The sequence below is a fragment of the Myiozetetes cayanensis genome, unplaced genomic scaffold (assembly GCF_022539395.1).
Source record: "Myiozetetes cayanensis isolate MyiCay16 unplaced genomic scaffold, myiCay2020 scf14, whole genome shotgun sequence".
In the NCBI taxonomy this organism is placed as follows: Eukaryota; Metazoa; Chordata; class Aves; order Passeriformes; family Tyrannidae; genus Myiozetetes; species Myiozetetes cayanensis.
In genome coordinates this window covers 9,468,593-9,492,601 of record NW_026087048.1, presented here as the reverse complement: position 1 = coordinate 9,492,601, position 24,009 = coordinate 9,468,593, and the positions used below count along the sequence as shown (strand labels likewise).

The 24,009-nt window shown below is 38.4% G+C and overlaps 1 protein-coding gene across 7 annotated transcripts in view; it reads right to left on the bottom strand.

Moving 5' to 3' along the window:
- Positions 1 to 24,009, bottom strand: part of SEMA6D (semaphorin 6D) — a 215,749-nt gene that overhangs the window by 108,517 nt on the left and 83,223 nt on the right. For all 7 annotated transcript variants that reach the window (XM_050309335.1, XM_050309341.1, XM_050309343.1 and 4 more), the window contains exon 2: positions 23,301 to 23,381. The gene's annotated coding sequence lies outside the window, so the exon portion shown is untranslated. The remainder of the gene's footprint in view (positions 1 to 23,300; positions 23,382 to 24,009) is intronic.

The window sequence follows — 24,009 nt, the reverse complement described above, 5'->3', positions numbered from 1 at the left end:
GCCTGGCAAAACATCATCAGTATTCTCTGCCTCTTTTAACTAAAGGAAGCAAATCAAGAACCAGACAGGCTAATGGGAACTGAACCTCATTTCTTGGCCTCTCGCTCAACCTGTGAAGCCAAACGGAAAGCAGCCACTTCTCCAGGCCTGTGCTCCCCTTGCCAGCTGGGAAGCCGAGCCCCTCCTCGCCTCCCGGCTCCGTGGCAGGCAGCATGCAGACTGCTTTCCCGGCTGTGAGCGCCATGAGCCAGCTGGGAATCTGACTGCTTCTCCAGGTCTCCTGTCCACCTGCCAAACAGAGTCTGCAGGGCTCCTTTTCCACTTGCCCCAGCCAGTTAGGAGGTGATCTATAGTGCTATTATCACAGCTAGCTAAGCAGTCCAAGAATCTCCGTACAAAAATGAAGTTTTGGTAAAGTTCCACGAGAAAGGGGACCAAAAGAGGAATTTAATAAGGAAAGGGCATCCTTCTCACTCTTTCTCAGTTCCCTCAGAGTCAAATTTAGGGTTGTATTTCCACCCCTTCTCCTAACTGCGCTTAATCTGAGGCACATTCAATTAGAAACACCACAGACACATTAGAGGGAGGGAACTGAAAAAGCAACGGCTACTGACTAGAGCTGGTTGAAAGGTTCTCAACAAAACCTGAAACCATATAAACCCCACCTCGTTTCATATTTCACTGCAACTTGAAACTCAAACCAGATTTGTCGAAAGGTTCTCTGAGGATTGTGGTTCCAGTCACAACTGGCTGATCCATTTATAGTGTGCAACTGTGTTAGACAAACTGAGGGCCAGTGTAGCTGGGCTCTGTTTCACAGCTCTGAGATGTAAAGGAGAAGGTCAGCTAGTCCTACATGCTGTCCCTTGTGGCAGACTGAACATGGGGAAGAGCCTCATCTCCCTCTCACAGACAGACAATGCAACAGCAAGATGGGGCATATCCCCTCCCCATTTTCCATTCCTGTATGGGATAACCAGTCAGTTAAAGGATGCTTAGAGATCAAGAACCTTGGGATGAACAGGTGTAAAGAAAGAAGCATCCTTCTGGCCCATCAGGAGAGGACAGGTTGTTTCCCCCATACACAAGCCACAGCAGCCTGGTTTTCGGCCCATTTGTCTGCTTGCAGTTTGTCCAAGACCAGGTTACTGTTTTCACCTGAATTAGTTGCTTGAAAGATACTTTTGAGTAAACAAATTCTGCATCTGAACTTGTTACAGACAGGTTACTGTTGTCATTCATGCATTGTCTGCACTACTCCACGCTTCAGATGGTCAATACAAAGCAGACCACTTCTGGTCACTGAATCATTGGTCATAATTTTTATTGTTTTATGCTGGTACTGCTCACATACACACATAGGTGCTAGCAAACAGAAAAACCACTCATACAACCTCAAGTACATTCACAAGCCTCAACTGCCCCAAATGACCACAAAGAGCAAATACACAATCATCCTGTCAGTACACAGATCATTTCACCAGCTTCAGTAACGTGGATATTTAAAACTACCTTTTCCCTTTCCCTTCTTTCTTCTCTCCCTCTGTGCTTTTCCAGGTCTAGTTTGAGTTTTGTTGTGAAGCACTGGATTCATTCATACATCAAAGGGAACCTAAGGCATCAGAGCCCACATAGACAGAAAACAAAGGCACTGTTTACAAGGCAGAAACTTGCTGAGAGAAGCAGCTGAGTTTTGCAAGGCTCACCCACTGACTGCCACCTTGGAGGTACATCAAACACCACTACTTGCTCCATACAGTCAAACATTTCTCTTTCAAAGCCTCCCAATATAATGGATTATTTGTATTACTGTAGTACTGAAAAGTCCCAGCCCTGACCAGTGCCCTGTATGGAATACTTCCCCCTTACTGAGTTTTGCTGGATGCGAAACACTCCAGCTCTGTGGGCACAGAGGTTCCTATGGGCTAATCTAGATTAAATTAGGCTGGAAGGAGCTACCACAGTATCTCAAAACTAGGCATCCACGTCAAGGATTAACCTTCTCTCACTCAGGGTTTGTACTGAGCCAGAAAAAAAAGAAAAAAACTTAAAACTTTTTTTCTTAATGAGTTCCTGTTATATTTATTATACACTTAGACTAACATATAGGGGCGGTTGACCATATTTTTGAGGTCCTATATGCTTATTCTCATTTAAATAAATTGCTTCCTTTTTGAGTAGGGTCAAAAGAGACTCTGGCTTGGGAAGGCACAGGCAAACTAGCTGTTTCACATACAGCTTTGCACTTTTCAAGCCAAGTGTGGAAAGCCATGGCAGATTCAAAACTCATCTTCTTTCCATCTGGCAGAGCAGGAGCTCAGTATCCTTCCTATCTTGTAGACATGCTTTTTTCCTTTAGCTGAGAATTATTAATTACAGTTAGAGTGTCTGCTTTTCTCTATTTGTTTGGTTTTGCTTGTATGCCAGGCTGCATACAATGTATCCAGTATTCTGAAAATACAGCTGAGTCTACCAGCCTTGCACTTCCATTTGCTACACCAACTCTGTTCTTTACAGCTGAGATGAAAAAGAGGGGATAAGTATTTTAAATGACACTCATCTCATAGCCTCCATACTGTATGAATATTTTTTCTTTATTGTGGATAAACGTTTTGGCAACTAAATGAAAAACACACAAAAATCATAACCTTGTTCTTCCACGACTACAGAGTGCCTTGGACTGCAGAAGAACAGTGGACTTCCAGTCCTCCAGCCCTTCACAAAACTTGGAGGAGCCCCTTGTCAGTGAGAAACTGTGACAGATTACATCAATACAAACTGAAGGCCCAGCTCTGATCACAGTTCAGAGGAAGCCCACTCATGAAGTTGTGAGGACTTTGTTTGTACTATCAGCGCCATAAATGAGAACAAATGGAGGGTACAGAGCAGCAACCATTGGATAGCCTCTAGAAATTTTTTGTTAGTGTTTATTACACCAGATATATAATAAGGGGTTTCCTATTAGACTCAATTTTCTCCACTCATGGAAACACAAAACAGAGTGTTTAAATCCAAATAAATAGTTTCCTTTCAAAATGTGGGCACATTAATTTGGCTTACAAGATAATAGCTTTATTCTAAGAAATGCATATTAAAAGTATGGTCCACAGAATATGACTCCTAAGATATATGCTGGACAACAGTATGAACCACACCTATGCCTGGTGACTGTTCACACTGAGAAGGGTGTTGCTTACCTATGCCTTCTTTGAGGGGGCTGATTGCTATTTGCAGTGATGTGGATGTAGCATTGGCTTCACTGTGCTAGGTCAGTGAGCAAGAAGATTTGAGGCTTATTCAGTGTCTGCACTTTCATCTGAAGCACGATGCAACAAATAGCTATGAAGAGCAAACACAAGGAATGATGAAGAGGAATAATGCTACATGTTGAAAAACTTGTAAGCTAACAAAATAGCTATTTCACAGTTTAGTGATTCCAAAATAATCTGAAAGGTTTTAACAAAAATCTTCACCTTTGATTTTGGCTATCACAAAACCCTGGCTGCCCCTGTGTATAAGTGACTTCTCGTGGTAGCACAGCAGACATTTCTTCAAGGAGATATTCAGAAAAGAAGAGCACTTCACATGTTCATTAAACTACAGCATTTTACTAGAAAAGCTATGGAGTGAAAAATAGAGATGCCTGTGAGGATGAAGTACCCCCAGCTAGTACCACTGGTGTAAGGAGAAGAACAACGGGGCAACACAGCATTTTGCTTCATGGATTAGGTTCTGTGGCTGGGAGCAAGAGCCCAGTAGAGCTTGACTGGCTCTCACCAAGCAACTGCTGCTGAAAGCAAAGGACAGCAGCAGCTGCTGGAGCAGTGGCACTCCCATGCCAGCACCCTGCCAGCTGGATCTGCAGCTCTACTTCAGAGCTATAGGCACTCAGAGGAATCAAAAAGAGGAAAATAATCAATATAATATAATTCGCAAGGGAAATTGGAAAAAAAACAAACCCCATCAGACTAATATTTCTGTGGATATTTTAGAAAATCTGTTCCAGCTTCCAAAAGCTTTAGGCTTACTTCACTGTGTTAAAATCCCAAGAGCCTAACAACCATGAACCATGTTTTCATTCCTTATCAATCAAACTATTCCTGCCCAAAGTGCCATGGGAAGAGCAGGAACAGAAGTGTGGGTCTATTGAACCTTTGTCCCTCTACAGCAGAGTACTTTGTATGGGTACATGATCCCTCTTCTGTTGAAAGCATGTACTCAAACTCTCATTTTTCTCTTTTTAAATATATACCCAAATTATCCTGCTCCATATGCATACGAAAAACTACATATATCGTCTCAGGTAGGTATTATAAGCATTTTTTATTAATTGGAGATGTATTCTGGTTGCATCAGGAGTTCTACTTTCTACAGTCATTTCTTCTGTGATCTTTTAGAAATGGTTATGTTAAACCCCATGCTTTCTTTAACACTTGAAATAAACCCCATGTGAATCTGTTTCTTCTTAAGAACCAACCACTGCTTTCTATCGTGTGAAGAAAATGAAAAGATATCAAATTGTTTGAATCTCTTCAGTGAATACAATATCTACAGAGTAAATATGAAGTTATACACTGTCTCTCCTCCCAAATTCTGTTACTTGGCTAAAAAATCTGGACATAAATATCTCAGTTATCCAAGATAATCCATGTCTAACAAAGTTTCATTTATAAAACTTACCATGGCTAATTAACATTATAATTATTGATTTCAGCTGAAAAATTCTGGAGGCTGAGCATACATAAAAGAAATAAGTATCTGCCTATTGGTTAATGTTTTTATTCAAGTGTAGAGGTGAAGCTATAGATCCCAGAGATGGAAAAGCAATTTGCTATTCTCACTCATATTTAAAGCCCTATTAGTGGGTTTGTGGAAAAAGTCATATACTTCAAAAAAAATCAGGCTATGAGTTAATGTTTATAGATTTCATTGCTTTTCCCAGATCTCTCTATTTCTATTCTCTATTCTTTGTAATAGTCTTAAAAAAACCTTAGGATTATAATTTTTTCCCTGCAGATGCTGTCTTTTTCTATTAAACAAACATCAATCCCCTGCATTTTCCCTCTTTTGTTACCCTGCCACCCCTTTTGTATCAAATGGACGTAACATTATCTCAAATACTTTTGCATTTAACATCTACAACTTCATTTCACACGGGTCTAATTCAGACTCCATAACACTAATAACAGTAATCATCAAACTGCTGTGTATTACAAAAGACTTAATTCTTGTCATTGCATAGGACTTCCTTTCCTGTTGACTTTGGGCTAGACTTGAAAAGCAGAGCCTGCTGTCCATCATGGACAGCCCTACAGGGAGCTCCACCTTGCTCAGCAGGAAGGATCAGGGAGGAGGTACAGCTGATCTGCCCATCAGGACTGTTCCCACCATAGATGACCTTTCCCTGTGGCCTGTGTGGGCTGTTAAGAAAACCAGCAGAGAGCAGAACATGTATCAGTGGCTCTGAAAGCCTGAACCAAATGTATTGTCAGCAGCAGATGGGGGCAAGTGAAACTTTCATTTGTCCAGGTCCTGCAGGGTCTGTAGCACAAGACTGGTACAACAGAGGTCACGTTATTTAGTCATCATTTGTTTGGGGTTTGCATTTGGGAAGGAGTTTGCTCTGAAACTCAGTAAGAACAGCAAGACCCTGGCCCCAGTCAGGAGTATATGACTCTTCTCAAATCCACCCACATGCCCATTGGGACAGCTGTGTGGGGCATACCTGATCAGATTAAGGAATCAACAGAAAACTTGATGTGGGATGCCCCCAAATACTCATAATCTAACAGTTTGGGTTGTACTGAAACATTAGGTTGCACTTAAAAAAGTTCCCATCTTTTCTTATGTGAGAGCAGATTAGGGCAACTGAGCCTTCATGTGCAATAAATACATTATTCTTCTAATCTTTTGGGGTTTTTTTTTATGATGTAATGCCAGGTATCATCATCTCCATGAAGAGAGAGAGTACAGTTGTTGAAAGTCTAGTTAGACAAAAATTTCAGGATTACCACTTGCCTAAAAGTTCTCTTCTTCTTTTAATTGTATTTTCACTGGAAAGAAATTTCTATTTAATCAAAATTTTTTGCATTGTATTTGTCCTAGTCAGAGAGGACAACTTTAGTTCTCAATGGTCCTGGCCACAAATTTGCTGGTCTAACAGATCAGAATGACTGGAGAATCAGACCACAGAATGCTTCTGTTGCACTTCTTCTGCACAATTATTTTGAATTTCTTTTTGTGACAAGACAGACAACATCACCTCTGGATTCACACTGCACTGACTTCAGCAGATAATGCTCATTTAGCTGTTATTAACTGCCCCGAGGGTGATATGAAGTCCGCACCTATCATCTGAAACATATTCCAAGATCAACAATAGGAGTCACCAGATAACTTTCTTCTTTACTGAAGGATGCTCTAAACTTTAAATGTTTCTCTTCACCTCATGTTATACACATTAAAAATGACTGTTTTTGTAAGTTGCTCTTACAAACTTAAATCCATATACCCCAACTTTGTACCCAGAGAGCAATTTTCTGCATTATAAAAGAGCAGACACCTGTTTGGCAGCACATCTGCTATTTTTGTATTTCAGTCTGAGAGAAGAAGAAACAACTGGGAGTTGGAAGACCCTGATACCAAGGATATAGTGGATCTTTAAAGAAATTCCTTTTAAAGATAATTAAAGGTAAGCTGATAGGCACACCAGTTATGGTGGACACTTCCATTGTACAGGCAGCACAAACCAGCACATCTCGTATTCTTACACATCAGGTGAGCAAATGTCAACCAGATCTCTCAATACCTGCTGAGCTGCCGCACAGCATGGAGTGCATGTAGCTACAACATGTCCACAAGCTTCCTCAACAGTTCTACTGGGTACTTTCTGTGTTTGTTTATTTACATACACCTCCCACTGAGCTGTCCCATGAACACCAGGGCATGGTTTGGAGCAGAGGTGGGGTTTGCAGCACACAGGCACCACCCAGCTCTTGCTAAGAATCCTCCTGAGCCTTGTAGAGAGCACCAGAATCCTGCAGGCACCCAGCTCTGCTTGGCTGCCTCTGCATTTGTCTCCAACAGGGAGTAAAATGTCGGAAGTACAGCATCTTAATCATAAGCCACCACACAAAGTCATGTTTTTTAAAAATAAAAGTATCTTGAGAACTTCTGGACATATGTGACAGATAATTATTTACCTATGATGTCCCTTACCTTCATGTGTTTTCTCTAATGAAATACTTATCATTCCATATCTCTCTTCATATATGCTCATAGTAATTAGGTCAAGCAACAAGACAATCTTTTGTTGTTGCTGAAGCAAGCCACAAACTAATCTTAATTCTGTTGGAAGTCTTCCTCCCTTTAAACAGTTGAAAACATTTATTATTGAACATCCTGCTTTTGACAGAATTCTATTAAAAGAAATTGATTTTACTAGCTCAGACGGTTACATTCTGCTGAAGGATAAAGCATCATACCTAATTTTTGTTCCTGATTTTTGTTAAGAATATTTTTAAAAATTCAATAAGCTGTTGACTGAAATATCCAGTCACAAGTGCCATTGCTTTCAAAGGTTTTATTTTTTTTTTGTAATCAGAAATCAATATACTAGAAATTCTGTAAAAAATAATAAAAATTAAACTTACTTTTTAAATATTCTTTCAGGAAAATTACATTTTAATAACTAAATGCAACAATATGTTGGATTACATTTTGAGCAGAATGTTTACCTTTCACTGAGTTTCTCTGCCAGCTGTGTCAGTGCTGACTGTAATAGCTTATGTATAAAAAATATTAAAAAGAGCTGTTTATTTTTTCTAATTGCCATGATCGTGCCAAAAAACACAATGTGTGGGCTGGAGGCAGAGCGCTGGGAGCAATATTATTCATGTTAAAAACAGTTGCCTGATTTGCTTTCTTTGAAAATTAGGATACTATAAATAGGAGCCCAGTGGGATTTGTCAATTGCAAGTTATGTTTTAGAAGCTGCTCGGATGAAACTTTTGAAAGACTTACAAAAGATAGAACAATTACATTATGGCTTGTCATTTCCCTTTGGCCTATACTGGACCTTTATTTTTGGAAGAGAGTTAGGTATTATAGACCTACCTTCTATTTCTATGAGTATGTTGAAACATTAGACTTTTTGAAAAATCTTTATAGAAAGATTTATTTGCTTTTCATATGTCTTTCTATGAGCCAGCTATCTTAACTCACTGTTTTGTTCATAGTAATTAAAGATGTTGTATTGCCAAGCTCATGTCAATTTTGTGTTGCTTGCTTTGTGAAAACCCTTCCCCACAAATTACTTGGAAATTAAGGAATACTAATCCTTTAAAAAAAAGGTTGTGTCAAGCTACTGTCCCTCAAGGGTACCACAGCTGTCCTTCCTGTTATTTACCTGTACATTAGCACCTCGGTGCTTTTCCTTTTTTTGCTTGCTTTATAGATGATAGAAGGCATGCTTCCCAAAAAAAAAAAAAACCAAAACAAAACCCAAACCCTACCAAAAACCCAAGGAACCAACAAACCCCAAAACACAGAAAACCCTTATATGAATAACAAAGCAAGAAGAAACTATTGCAGAGATTTTATCAAGTACTTTTTTCCATGATAAATTATACATGACATTCACCATTAGAAAGCTGGCATTTTGACCTGCATTTGGAATGGGAAGCAATGGGAGCTATTGGGATATGCTGACTTTTTAACAGCAAACACAGGGAAAAAAATAAAAGATACACTGCTAATTTAACTCTGAGCAAAAGGCCAACAAAGCAATTACACAGCTTGTAAGACCTACTTAAATTCCTAGCTTTGCCCACTGATTCTGTACAGTACAAAGAAACAATTTTTTCCAAACACTTCAGTGTTTGACTGTTTCCCTTTATGTAAAAGAACTTTTACACAAGCATATTCATGCTGCACTGCTTACATAAACCACACATCTTTGAAAGTGGTGTGGGATTTTGGTGTCCATCTTAAAGCATGAAGCAAATGGCCTAATGGCCATATTTCTGAAGGCACAACCTTTCATCAGGAATTTGGACCCTGTTCAGAGGAGTTTCAACTGAAACACTTGACAGCACTTTAAAGTTGCCAGCCCAGCCTCGATGCCTGTCTGCATGTCTTTTTGCGACTCCTCTGTTCTGTGACTGTGTGTGACCTTTGAGTTTACTCAACTCCACGGTCTCAAACTTGGCTCAGCCCAAGATCTCAAATGCAGCACTCAAGTTCCAGAAGAGAACAGCAGAAAATGGAAAAAGAGGGGAAGGTGGGAAAGACGGATGTGGTAACAAAAGAGAGGAACATTGCCTTCAACACAGTTCCAACAAACTTTTAACTAATGCCATATTTTCCTTTGTAAATTAAATACTTCATGATGTGTATCACACTGCCATCCTCGTTGAAAGAAATTTGCTGTCCTGATCTAAAGCTTTTCTTAGTAGAATTGTACTTGAGTAAGAAACAAGAGCTCAATTCCATGTTTTGGTCTACTCTGATTTTAAAAAAAATATTTAGCATAAAGAGTTGATAATTATCTTCTCTCCACCATAAAAATTCAATCAAAATATGAAAGCCTGAGTTTATCCTACACAAACCATGGAAAAACAATTAATAGTGTGACAAAAAGCCACCGTGTTTTATCAGGAGAGTTGACCCTGTTCCAAGGACAAAATGATAACTTGTGTCCTGAGTCCAGCTCAGTGACCTTCTGGAGCTGGAACTTTCAATTATGTCAAATTAGCTGTATCACATAGGCTGGCTTTGTGAGTGAAGCTAGATCAATGCAGTGCATTTCTCTGATGATGACAATGATTTAATCAATCTCAGTCACTCAGCGGACAGCAATGAGGTTGTGCAGTAAGCACAAAAAAGAATGCTGGGATCTTTCATTGCCAGGGTTACCTCGAGGCTCCCCATTTGTGCTTTTCCTTTAAATGCTAATTTGAAACTATGAAAAAATAACACTAAGTAGCAATTTCCTAGAAGGGGTTTTGTCACATCTATTCAGACTTATATTCTGCGTACCAAATTGCAACCTGATGTTAAATAATGCTGTTTTTGACACTTCTGTGTAATAAAAGTGAAGATCCTTCTTTGCTCAAGGATGTCTATGACACTTTTGACACTTCTCTCCCAGAACTGCAGGCAGCCCAGATGTTCTTTGCATTAAGCAGAGCATTGCCACAGCTGCTATGGAATGTCAGAAGATATTGGGCTCTAGGCAAAGGTAGCAAAGGGCATCTTTTCTCTTTTTAACTGAGGAGTAATTTTGGAGAGTAAAACCTTTTGATGTGCACAAAATTAAGGCCTCAGAGGGACTTTATAGGCAAGGGACACATTACATTTTCTCTGCTCATGTTTCAAGGTAACACAGAACCATTACAGAGCAGCTGTTTCCACTTCTGTTCAGAGAAATATCCCTTACCTATCTATGCCAGCATGGCACTGCTGCATCTGCTGGACAGCCGAATGTTATGATTCAGACAAAAATGAAATAACAGTAACAGGTCTTTGTGATAGACTGATGCCTTGATTTCTGGGGACTCTCAAGGGTGCAAGACCTAGTCACCTCTGGATTGTTTGGGCTTCTCAAGACACGAATCCAGGGATTTAGATTCACAAGTGTCTCCTTCCAAAGCAGTGACAGCTGAAGAAGCCTTGGCTTCATGATGTGCCCCTGTACCCCACTATTCTCTGAAGCTGGGCTAAAGAAAGTGAAGATCCCACCATGTTCCTGGAAAAAAGTGTCCCTGGGTATAAAATAACCAGATATTTTCAGCATTCTCTTCCTTATTTCTGCACTTGTACTGTCCCCAGAACAGATGCTTGTCGTACTGAGTAATAAACTGGACTGTGTTTACCCTTTATTTTAAAAATACACAGGTTTTACTCTAACACAGGCCACACAAGCAGTTGTTCTGTGCACACCAAAGAGATGTAGGATGCAGGGGTCCATGGGTAGCTCCCTCAAAAGAAATACTCTTTGAATTTAAAGTAAAGCCCCAGGGCTCACACAAGGCACAGCTCCTGTCTGTGGGTGGGCTGAGTCGGGGTCTTTCCCTTCATCTTGCTGCTCTTCAGCTCCATCTCCTGGAGTCACCCACTGCATTGGAAGAACCACCTTTCCACACCATGCACTGCCCTTACAGCAGAAACAGGTTAGCAGAGAGCCTAATTAATCAGTTTCCTCAGGAAAAAGAAGGAAAAAAGTGAGCCAGAAATAAAATTTCGAATTTGGAAATTTCGGTGCAGGGATCTATTTTTAAGTACTTGTAACAGATGTTTCTCTGCTGGAAGGATTTTTTTTTTTTAATGGAAATCTTTGTGATTAATACAACTTTTAAAAGGATTAAAACAGCTCAGACAGCTGTTATTTATACTCTTACACACACTCCCAAAGTTTAAGGTAGTCACATCACCTTCCTCAAAATAATATGAAATGGCATTGTATTTTTTTGGAAGAGTCACTGTTAAGTGTCTTCTGTCATCTCCAGGGAGCTGCCCGAGTGGCACACGAATTTTTTAAACAACATCTTACTGGGATTACTCTTTGCCTGACTTTCCTCAGTGGCTGCATAGAGAGCTTACTGGTACAAGGTCTGTTTGGTTTAGATGCTGGTTTACAAAGGTAGAAGGAACAGCAGCAGCCAAAGTGAGTAGTATGGAAAACTAATATTTCTGGCTGCTGCCAGGTCAGATTAGAGCAGATCCTGTAAAACTCTCATCATCTGGAAAGATTACTTGTGGCATCCATACTGGGATTTTTGTGTTGCACTGCCAAGCCAGTTTTATCCAGGAGCCATTACCATGCCCAAAGAAAGGACATGAACATCAGTATGCTTTGATGAAACCTGCCACCACTTCCTAAAAAATACCTGGGATTGCACCTCGCCCTTCAGCCCTCCATGGTCCTCCTGATCAGACAGGTGTCAAGCAAGACAGAAACACTGCCTAACACCTTATTCCAAACCTAGACCAGAATGGCCCGCAGCAGACCCTGAGCATGTTGACCTTTTGTTCTGTGTTGCAAGTTTTTGTCTCTCTTTGGGACAGTGTTACAAACCCATCAAGGATGATGCTACTTTAGCAACACTTTCCATGTTGTCTGCTCCTTTTCTAGGCATATTCCCTAGTGTGGGTGTCACTTTCACAGTCAAATGCCACTGGACACAGAGTTATGGCAGTGATTACTATGGAAAATAAGAAACACAAGGACAAATCATTTTAGCTGAAGCATCAGCAATGGAAAATGGCAGTCATCCTTAAATGTCATAGAGCCTCCCAGTTGGGCCTGGGCGCTGTGAAATGGGGAAAGGAGTCCAGAATTGCACAGATCCATTATCCTCAATGGTTCAGGAGGACAAGCTCATTAGGGACTACAGCTTCATTAGGTAGCAAGAGCTGCCCTGTTGTCAGGCTGTGATCTATTTCTTATCCTGGATTGTGCCACAGATTTTTCTCTCCTACATCCCAACCACAATTGACTACCACACCTCACTGCTTTTGGTGATGGAGCATAGATCTTGCTTTAAGAAATATAAGTTAGAGTTTCTGTAACACCACAGCAATATCTGCTAAACATTACTCAGTATTACCCAGGTACAGGAATGCCCTTACTTCTCCTCTCTAGCATGGGAAGGAATCACTCGCCAAACGCCTACAACTGCCAGCAGCTCCCATTAAGGGGCTTATTTATCTACGCTCAGTGACTGCAAACACCTGAGTGCAGAGTAACAACAAAAACACTGAACCACACCTTTGCAATACATATTTACCCTGGCATTCAAGAGATGCCCAAATTTACATTGTAAATCAAATAGTAAAATGATGCCACAAACACCAAGTAAAAATACTAGTTAAAAAAGTGACTGTTTTGGACACACTGGAGGGTGTGGGGAAGGCAGGGCAGTGCTTTATTCTATGGGGATCCTTTTCCTTTTAAAATTTGTTTTTTAAAGGCAAAATGGATTAACATTTAATCTCTCATTATAATGATATATACCTTTTACAAAGAATTGAAAGAGTCAGAAAACAGCGATCTCTTAGAAAATTCTATGTTATTTTTTAGGCTTCCAAAAGAAGTGTTCAGATATAATTGCTTAAAGCAGACTTCAAAAGATTCAATACACCAGCAGCTGCAGCAAATACATGGCTTTTTCTGTTTTAATTATCCATTTCTTCTAATAGGTTCTACAAGACTTAAACATGAATAGAGATCAGAGAGAGTGAGCCAGATTTTATATTTTACCTACACTACTCTGAAAAGAGGGTAATAATTACAGAAATGGCTGAAGCTTGCATGGTAGTTTGTTTGTACAAGTGAAGAACTCCCCCAGTGTTTCTATTCTCCAAGTTCAATGATTAACTCCACTTAAAACCCAGTTCTTGTGTGTCTGTTGACAAAAATCTCTGCAATATAAAAGATTTAATAGCAATACTTGGCAGAAAATATTTTGGCAAAATGAATGAAATATCACATCAAACACAGTTGAAAGGCAAACTTCCCAGCCAACAGAACAGTTTTATCAAACTCCAGATTCCAATGTTCTTTTACTGTGGCAAAATCAAAATTGCTTCTATCTTATAGAATTCCTTTGGTCAAGGTGAAATCACTTTAGATATTGTCATTTGTCTTCTTTGCAGAGATGTAGTACATATTCTATTATGGTAAGACTCTCTGCTTCCTTGCTCAAAACTGTGAAATATATTGTTGTCCTGTTCCACAAAATTTAAAGCTATTCTGATGAATACACAACTTTCATTGGGAGTTTAAAAAAAAAACTTTCACGCCTCATTTATTTAGAAGCTCTTTGCCTTATCACTGCTCTAGCTATTTATAGCACTGCCTTTCTGTTTATCAAAGGCAACTTTCTTCCTTCTCCTTTACATTTTTAAAGACAAAAAAAAAAAATAAAAAGCAACCTTTTCACTGACATTACTCTCATAACACATACCAAAATTGATTTGAAAGCATTAGATTTGCCAAATTTCTCCTGCATGTTGAACTGTAATCTAAATATGCCTTCCTTATTTATGTAAGTGGAGGCTTATTTATTGAAGAGACAATTTTTTTGGAGGATTTTCCTAATGATTATGGTGAGAGCAGCTCAAAATTTTGAATGAGTTTTTCATTTTTAATTTTTGGAACATCAATTTTCAGACAATTTCTGGACATATAATTAAACATGAAGTTAATTATCTGTTTACAAAGACTCCTTTGATGCATGACTTTGACTGCAGGGAGGCTGTGATCTGAGCCCAGCACCGACCCTGCTGCCAGGCTGCTGCACACACCACACTCCACAGGGTGGGACAGGGACAGCCCTGAAAGGGCAGTGGGTGAGAGCTCCAGACCTTCTCATCGAGGCTCCTCCTTGCATTCCCCCAAGGTGACCAGAGTGAACCTGCAGAACCCTCACTGAAGGGGAGTTTTTGGCCCTTGTTTGTTGTAACAGGTGGAAGTCCAGTTAGAAATGCATCTCATAAACTGGAAATATGGTCTCAGCAAAAATCCCCGTTCTCACTCGTTTTTAAATCTCAAAACCTGCAGCTTTGGTGCTGGGCTGTTACATGATTTCAGCAGGTACTTGTAAAATTCAAATGAAAGCCCATTTACAATTTTTTATGTTGTGAGAATGGATGATGTTTATAGAGCCTTACAATTGTCTTGGTTATTTACATCATGCTAAAAACTTCAACGCTCTTATGCCTGACCCTGACTGCACTGAGCACAGGGCAGTGCCCCAAAGTGCTCTGATCACATGCTCTGATCCTGCAGACACTTAAAACATCCCTGACTGTAAACAGATGAACAGCCCCCCACTAAGGTAAAGTAGCACAAAATGGAGTCAGAGAAAATAGAAAAATAGAACTTTCTAAGATTCCATGAATCCTACAGTGAGCCCTCCACAGACTCAGAGAGAGGCCTGTCCTTTTGGAGCTAATTGAACAAAGGCAAAATTTTTTTAGCTAATACCACAGAGGTAACAAATTCCACAGGTAAACACATCTGCTCCACCTGAGCACCAAAAGCATTGCCCACTGCCCCCGAAATGCTACCTTGTCAACAAGCTGAAACAACGTCTGCTCATCGCTCCCCTCCTTTCACACTCATTTCAATCCTATGCTCTTGTCACTCCACTGACTACAGGCAAAGATATCAGGTGATTCCTAACCAATTTCCTTTGTGCACACAGGAGGCCATCGAGCCCATCACCTCTTTCAGCCAGAGGGTGTTATGTACATATCCCCTCTTTTGTTCATTTCAACACAATTCACATAATTTTGTAGTTTAAAATTATTCCTAGGTAGTACACATTAATATGAAAATAAAAGAAAATTAAAAAAAAAAAAAAAGGAATTTGCAGTTAAACTTTAACAAAGACTGGAGGGCAAATGCTTAATCCTCTGTATACATTAGTGTAAATGTGAAGTTGATGCAGACAAGGGTGGAATACCTCCAAGTTTAGATTGGCAGAAAAAAGACAATCTAGCTATCTGTTCCTAAAACTACTAATTGAAATAATAGCTCTTGAATAACATATTTATAACATAGATAAAAATATTGCAGGATCTCCAGACAAATCAGGCAGGATTACACTGCAGTCAGAAGAGATAGTCTAATGAAAATATAGACATGAGTTTAGTTTAAGTGAAAAATAAGTCTCTCAAATATCACACATTCTTGTCTCCATAGAAAGCACCCCTGTATTTTCAGTACCTTCACTGGCCTACACAATGTGACATCTATTTTTCATAAAGACCTGGGATGATAGCATTGGTTCTGAAATTGATTCCTACCAGAGACGTCCTATTCCATTAAAAAGGATTCAGTTTCTACTTGAGTTTTGTTTTAGGCTAACTCCTGTTCAATTTTATTTTTTATGTTAAGTTGCAAACTTGCACTCATATGAGCTGGTATTTTCACAAGAGCTGTAATATTTTGCTCTTCAGTTATCAAAAAATCCTGTATTCTGCACATGTCCTCTGTTAATGTGAATTATTTGTTAGCTGTTAGGTGGATTTATGCTTTTCATCTTAGCCTGAACTTCCCTCATGAGCATTCAGATAAATTATTTTGAAGGCGTTCAGGAGCTAAACATCCAATTGTATTATGTTAATATTACCCGATATCTATATTCATGCCTCACAAATGACTGTACTACAGTTTACTTAATGTTTTTCTTTATTATATAAATATGGAGCCTTAATGCCAATGCATTAGTTCCTTTTTCTCCACAGTGTTTCAGATTGTACTGAAGTCCCGTTGATGCCATAATTGAGGTTAAGCATAAGTGCTGCCTGAGATGGGTCCCTATTCCCCAACGTGCCGTTTGTCTCTGGTATGTGACAGAAGATTGCTTTACTCTTTGTTCATTAACATAAATACATCTTCTCCTCTCTTTGCACTAGCTGTGTGCCACAAAATCATTTTCTTGATTATGTTGCTTATAGTCATGTACATTGTAGGAATATTCCACGTACCTACTTGTGGAATTACACCTGAAAGTGCAGTTACTCACATTTCGAATAATTGGGGGGAAATACTGATTTCTAACTTTAAAGTGCATTTCAGTGCATGCAACACAGGTAAATTAAGATTAAGCACTGAACTTCAACTCTCTCTCCTGGTTTGAGCTTCATTGTGCCACCTTAATATTGGGTTAGCATAGTATGCACATAGAATATTTGTTACAAGATTTGTGAATAAGTGATTCTCATCTCCTTTGTAAGGAAAATTGACTCCATTACAGGAGAGAAGAGACATCAAGCTAACATTACATGAAGTCATAATCCTCTATTGAGACATCGCACAATGACATTGTTAACATTAGTATGCAATATTTATTATAAATAAAAGAGGCTATTGAGGCTTTCAACCCATAATCAGCCCTGTGTGGATGACTTCACTGTACGAACACAGTGGAGTTATAATGAGGATAAAAGATTTATTTATACCTAAACATGTTCTCATTAGTAATTCTGCACTAGCATGTAACAGATACAACTGGAGGACCAGTAGGGCTTGTGTGGGTTTTTTTGGTTTTATTTACAATTTTTGGTTTTAATTACTATTTATTGTTTGCATTTTGACTATAAACATTTAGTATGAAAAAAAAAAGAAATCAGTTAACGAGTTTATTGTACTGTGTATTATTAATTCTCATGAATGAAGAATGATTCCATTTTTATGGAATACAGTATCATCCCATCACTCCATAACATGGAGATCCGGTGGACCCTTAGCTTAGACCTTGATAAAATGGGGGAATTGTTTTTGAAGAGATCCTACCTGCACATGTAACACCCAGCCATGAAGCAACGCAGTGTCATGAAAGATTTCTTACTCACCTGCCTTTTATACTCTTTTCCAAACACCACATTTTACACTTCTTTTAACACCAACTGACTAACCCTCACTGCATGGAAGGCAGTTCTTTAACAGTTCTCTTGGTAAAAACTTCAATGTATTTGGGGATATTTCACTACTAATGAAATTATAGTACAAGAAGAATAAATATGCTTATATATAATATGGAGAATATTCTTTGTGTAGCAATAATCACAGGATATGCTAAGTTGGAAGGGACCCACAAGGGTCATTGAGTCCAACCCTTAGCCTTGCACAGAACTCACACCATAACTACTGCTTAACAGAATCGCCAGGAAGAAGGGTAATGCATTATTTTTTATCCTGGAAGAATAAAGTTCATCAGGTATTCATTTCTCGTCCTGGGAATTACAGTGACATGGCTCATCTCTTTCTAAAACTGCATTTAAGTTGATTACATGTAAGCTGACTGATAAGAAAATCTTATTCATATTGAAAAACAAATCATTTAATTTAGAACCACTCAGCTCAGCAGAGAAAGTCCTTAACAACAATTACTGAGATATCTGAAGAATTCTACTCCACCTTCAGATGTAGATATAAAAATATTTACTTTTCCTGTTAATTTCAGCTGTTCAGTTTCAGCAATAAAAGCTCAAACTTCTTTTTATTGAAAAAGAAGACCAACCTCCTGAAAAATACTCTTTTCTATGGTCTGAGCACTCCTGTTGGTCTTAGTCTTCCCTTTTTATTCAGTCTTTGCTTGTATAAAATTTTATTTACTCTACTGACAGCAGGATTTAAAAATGAAAAAGCTTTAATTTTGAAAACCAAGATATCCATCTAGATCTGCTTAAATGAACCAGCTATAAAAAAATTAACACAGCGGTCATAAGTTTCTTTAATTTCCTATGCTCTTTCTGACACCATACTTATAAACTCACAGGCTCCATTTAAAGAGATACAATGCTGAAAGCAAGTAAGTTCCTGTCATGACATAATGCAATAAAAAAAAAAGATTGTATGAATTCCATATAATAGAAACAACATTTTGTTTAGATCTTACTACCCTGAGGTTTTTTTTTGCCTCAGATGCGATGAAGGGCCTGAAGGGAACAGCAAGACGAGCTTCACAATTTAGGAGAAATTCTTCCCATTAAAAAAAAATGTTTGCATATATGTAATCTTATACAACTACACAATATAGATTTTTCAGATTATCCATTTGGGATACGGATTATGAGCTTTAGAACATAAAGTGACAACATTTTTAGGAGTATTCCCACATTTATGATTTCAATGGTTTTATACCAGTGATCAAAACACAGCTAGGCTTGGAAGGTGACCCCTACTACCTCTCCTGTCAATCCAGCTCTTAACTCTTTAACTCCCCAAGGATCCAGCCCAAGTCCCATTAAATGCAGTGGAAACATTCCCACTGACTTCACCAAAAACCAGATCAATACAGATCTTAAATTCAGTTATTGAACAACTATTATTTTCTCTTGATTTATGCATTTGTCAGGCATAAAAAACCCCAGTTTTGTTTCTTTAATGGGATTTTCACAACAATCTAGGTGGCTGGTGCATCTGCAATCTGACAGAACAGATATCTCTTTTTGCAGAGGGTGTATATAAGTTTCCCCATCTATCTCAGAAAAAGTCTTACAGAGCTATTCAGAACTCAGTACACGTTCTTTCCTCTTCACAACTCATTTTCCTTTTTTTTTTTTTTTTTTGTGACAACCTAGGCAATAATTCACAGCTCACTGGGTCTCCTAAATAACCCCCTTTATATTTACATGGTAGGCATTCCCCCCATTACCCTGCAGGATTCAGCAGTATTGGCAGGCAGTCATTAGGAATTCTTAAGACCATGGAGGTTTAACATATCCTTCTCTAGCTGGTGTCTTAGAAAACACTCTGTATGGTTACAATCTCAGCAAATATATAGAAAATCTCAACAATTTAACAATAACATAAAATGTGTCATTTTGTAATTTCAAAGTGGTTCCCTCTTTGGGTCCCATGCAGACTCCCACATGAAGCCTTTGAAGCTCAGAAGCATTTCACCCAATGGAGGATTGTTATGTTTCTTTCTTTTGCTAGAAATTAAATGAGCTACTTGAGTCTCTTTGACAGAAGAGAGAAGTGCATACTTGCTTTGCATTATGTATTGCAGTTACTTTAGTCCAGCATCTCTAAGAATTCTGGGAAAAAATTAAAATCATGGAAAAATCACACCTGCTATTGATGAATGGAAAAAAATCCTTTTAGAAAACACGGATGAATAATATAAATGTGTTATGAGAGAGATGTCCAAGTCTAACTCTCACGGAAGTGAGATTTTCACTAGGTCATCTTTCACCAGAAAGACATGATGTGAGCACAAAAGAAGAGCCAAATTTCCAGGCCTTATGATCTTGCTCTGACTGAGGATGCTCCCCCCCACTGATTTCCTCCACTACCCATGGAAAGTCGTTGGAGACACTGCTCTACAGCTTGCCCTGACATCTCTCTGACATCTCTCAGCTGGGTCACTTATTCCTTCCCTTTCCTAACACATGGACTACAGGAATCACAACACCTCTTCAGAATCTTTAGTAAGTGCCAAATTGTATCATGGGGGCTTGTAGGAATATAAAAGGAGAAAATAGAGAGGTTGATTCATATTAGCATTGCTGATGCTTGGTACTGGTAACTCTACTTGTTCTGATGGAACCTCCAAACAAACCTTGAGTAACAGATTGCCAATCGTGTTCACAGCACTCTGCATCCTGTGAACCTTGAATTGACACTGATGTTCAAAACTGGATTTATTAATAAATGTTCTAAATTAATATATAAAAAGGCTTACGTCAGCAAAAAATCTCTGGGAGAGTGATTTCATTGTGAAATAAAAAATAAAGAATATACCCATATTTTTGTTTACAATCAGACTATTCTCTTTCTAATATTATCGGAAAGTTTAACTGGGGTATCTGTTTGTTTGATAAGAACCAGAGCCTTCATGATACAATGCCTCATAATGTGTCACATACAAAGTTATTAAATATGTCCAGATTTAAGGAGCGAATTCCGGGTAATTCTTAAAATAAGAGCCATTCACACTGATCCAGAAGTCATGACAGAATATGAAAAGTATGCAGGGATAGTTAATCTGCAATGTCATTGCCCATGTTAGAGAAATTAGTAAAAGTGTTTTGAAATCTTTAAGACCAATAAATACTTCAGTATATGTTTCTCATGTTTACAAAGTTCAAATAACATGCTGACAGCTCCAAACAGTTTCCCATTACAGCTGAAATGAAAGAAAAGAGTCCAAACCCCTGCAAATTGTTTTGGGTTTTCTTTAATCAAAGTGAATTGTTCTTAGTTATATTTGTTCTTATGGCTTCCTGTAGCTCCTGAAGACTTCTCTTTCAGTTTTAAAATCTCTGTAGAACACAGTTCCCCCTATCATTTGAAATGCTTTGATAATGCCTTTTTAAAAACTGGTGATTTGTTTAAAGTTCAAGCTAATAAAAGTAACAACCTATTGAAAGAAAGCCTGGGTGTGGAGTGGTATTTTTGGATGCTAACTGGTCATGTGTACTAGCTATCCATGAAACATATGCTGAAAACACTGAAAAGTATTCAGAAATGCCTCTCTAAGTCATAAATCTTTTACAGGTAAAATTATGTGAGAGAAGAAATAGAAAAAGCGCATTCAACATCTGGAGTTAGATGAGTTTACTGAAGTAAAATGGCAAAATTAAATTTAGATGAACTTAATTAAAAAAGGGGTTCCAATTTAATATGGACATTCATCAACTTCTCATTGAAAATCTTTCTTGCCTGAAGAAAATATAATAAAATTTGAACACAAAACCCATATAAAGGCTGAAATGAAGTGTGAAGGGTTGGTCAAATAAAAAAATGCAGTAAGAGGGAACACTGTCTTTTTTCCTCATTTTAACACACATGTGCATATAAACACTTTGCCTTAATTGCACAGAATATTGAACTATTTTTAAACTCTGCAGCAGTTAAACAAGTGAGCTGGTCATCTGTATGCCCTGAAGGTCATTATTCTCTCAGAGGCATATGCTATGTATGCACTGATAATATGAATATGGAACTTTCTCTCTCCCTGTATGTATTTCTGGTTGGCCAAATTTTTCTCCCAGACCCTAAAGGACTTTATCTAACCCAGTTATATATTTTTAGTGCTTAAATGCCCATTACCCGAGTCGCTCTTGCTGAAGTGAATGGGAGTTTTGTCACAGGGTTGAGCCTCGGATGACTTACAATGGATTTTCATTTGCCTCAGTTAAGACACAACAAATGAGGCTCTCTTGTTTTCCTTTGCTAGATCATTGCTGTCTTCTTTTTTTCATGGGAAAAAGATCTAGTAGTTTAGTACCAGTCACTTCTGGCTTCCATGAGTTCTGTCTGTCAGAGCAGCATTGACTTCCAGCTCTCTAAGTCATGGTGCTTATAGAATTTGGTGGTGTCAAATGACAATTTGAAAATTTAAGAATAGTGCTGTTAGGATCATATTATTTCCTTACAAAACCGCCTTGATAATTTGTTGTTCTGCACACTGGTTATGTGATAATCAAGTAACATGATATGAATGCTGTATTCTTTTATTTCTAATAAAGAACATTGCTAGAACAGTATGCTCTAAGGGAGATACTGTCCTTTATTAGAAACACATTCCCACATTATAAAAGTCACCCAGTAATAATAAAATGTAATCTGTCTTGAGGATTCATGATAACACAGTATTATGCTCATTTTTTGTATGAAAAGAACATGATTGAATAGGAATGCCATTGTTGTTGAATACATCTTTAAACTGAAGCAGAGATTTTATTGAACTACTTGGTTAATGACAATAAATTGCTAGAGGAATTCTGAATACAGGTTTTGTTTCCATGTCAGAAAAGTTCTAGCTTCTGTAATTTAATTCAAAAAGATATAAACTTCAATAGCCTGCAACTGGCAGGACTGGGAAGTGGTGGCACTTGACATCTCTGTCACAGTGATCTAAAAGCAGCATGAGCATGACTGGCCAGGGGGAAGTCAAAGGGCTAAATCCTGCCTCTGTCAGTGGCCATCAGTTGATGCTATGTGGAGGAGTAGAGCAGGCAGTGGTTTCCTCTCCATGCTTTCTACTTCCCCAGGTCCCAAAATACTCAACAAGGTATATGGCATAACAGTAAGAGTAAGTTTGACCACAATATTATCACAAACAAACATTATAATATAAAAGTTAGGTCTGTCTTTCTTCCTGAAAGAGCTGAACACTTACACACCAACACGAGTTCCTCTTAAAGAACAGTTCCACACTACCTACCTACCATAGAAAGTGCATCCCAAATAATGTACAAGTACGACAGGATTCAGATATTCCCTCTTCCCTTTCTCTTTTACAAAAGCCGAGAATTTATCTCTGCAGCAGAAATTCTGTGCCTCAAGATGCACATAGATTGCACCTATTCACAAGTTCTCCACAGCAGTGTTTGAAAATCTTACTCAAGGTTTGAGCAACCAGACTAGTTGCAACAAAGAAAGCATTAGAAGAGAAGATAATTTGTCATTTTGAAACTTATTCCTGAGTTTTCAGCAAGAAGAAGCTACTGAATTTCCTTTTTGTGCATTTTACTTTCCCTTTGGAGTCTGCCCAGTGGTTACATTCTTCAAAATGTACAATGTCAAACCTTCCAAGAGCAGTTACATTAATAGAGAGGACAGTAAAAAAGGTCTTTTGATTTTAGTCTGATGAAAATTGCTCAGAACTTGTGTCCTGAGCTCAACCTCTTGCAGATCAATATATGCTCTAATATCTTTCTATCATCTTACTGGTCAAGGGAAAGTACTTCGTTTTTCACACAGATTCAGTTTCAGTGTAACATAACAGAAAACACTAATATTTTAATGTGATTTACTATGGCATCTTTAGACTTACCACTGAGAGCAAACGTGAAGATCCTTAAATTTCTGGCATCAGTGTTCCTGTAAAGTCTGGCGCGAATTCAGGTGGGCTACCCTGCCAAAAGTCAGAGGAAAATATTCATCAGACAGATGATTATTTTTAATCACGCTTTCCCAGTACCCATTTAAACCTTACTTTATAAATGCCTACTGCAGGTTTAATGATAAGACCACTACAATAGATCTGGATGCAACACACCTGCACATTGACTTTTCGAGTGACTGTGAACCTGAATACTGATTCCCCCAAGGTACTTTCTATAGAGAAACCCTCCTTTTATGAACGCAACCCAACAGATTTTACCAGAAAACAAAATAACAGTAAATTGCAGTAAGTTTTAATAAACTTCAATAGAAAGATGCCTCCTGGAAAAAGCAAACAAACAAAAATGCGCGCAATTGGCCAACCCTAAATCAACAAAGTGTACACTCATACGCAGTTCATTTTGCTTTCAGATCAAAGGGGTTTTGAAGTTCAAATAAATTTGCCTCCTAATAGTTTTAGTACAGGATTATCTCTCTTAACATCTGAAAAATAACATTAAGAGTTGGCATTTAACAGCTTATTTGTATTGCAGCACTTCAGGGACAAGCAAACTTGTAATTTCTACCATATGTGGAAAGTTTCTTTCATTAAAGTATTGCAATTTCCAGACAGAAAAATGACTGAGAAAAACTCTAGC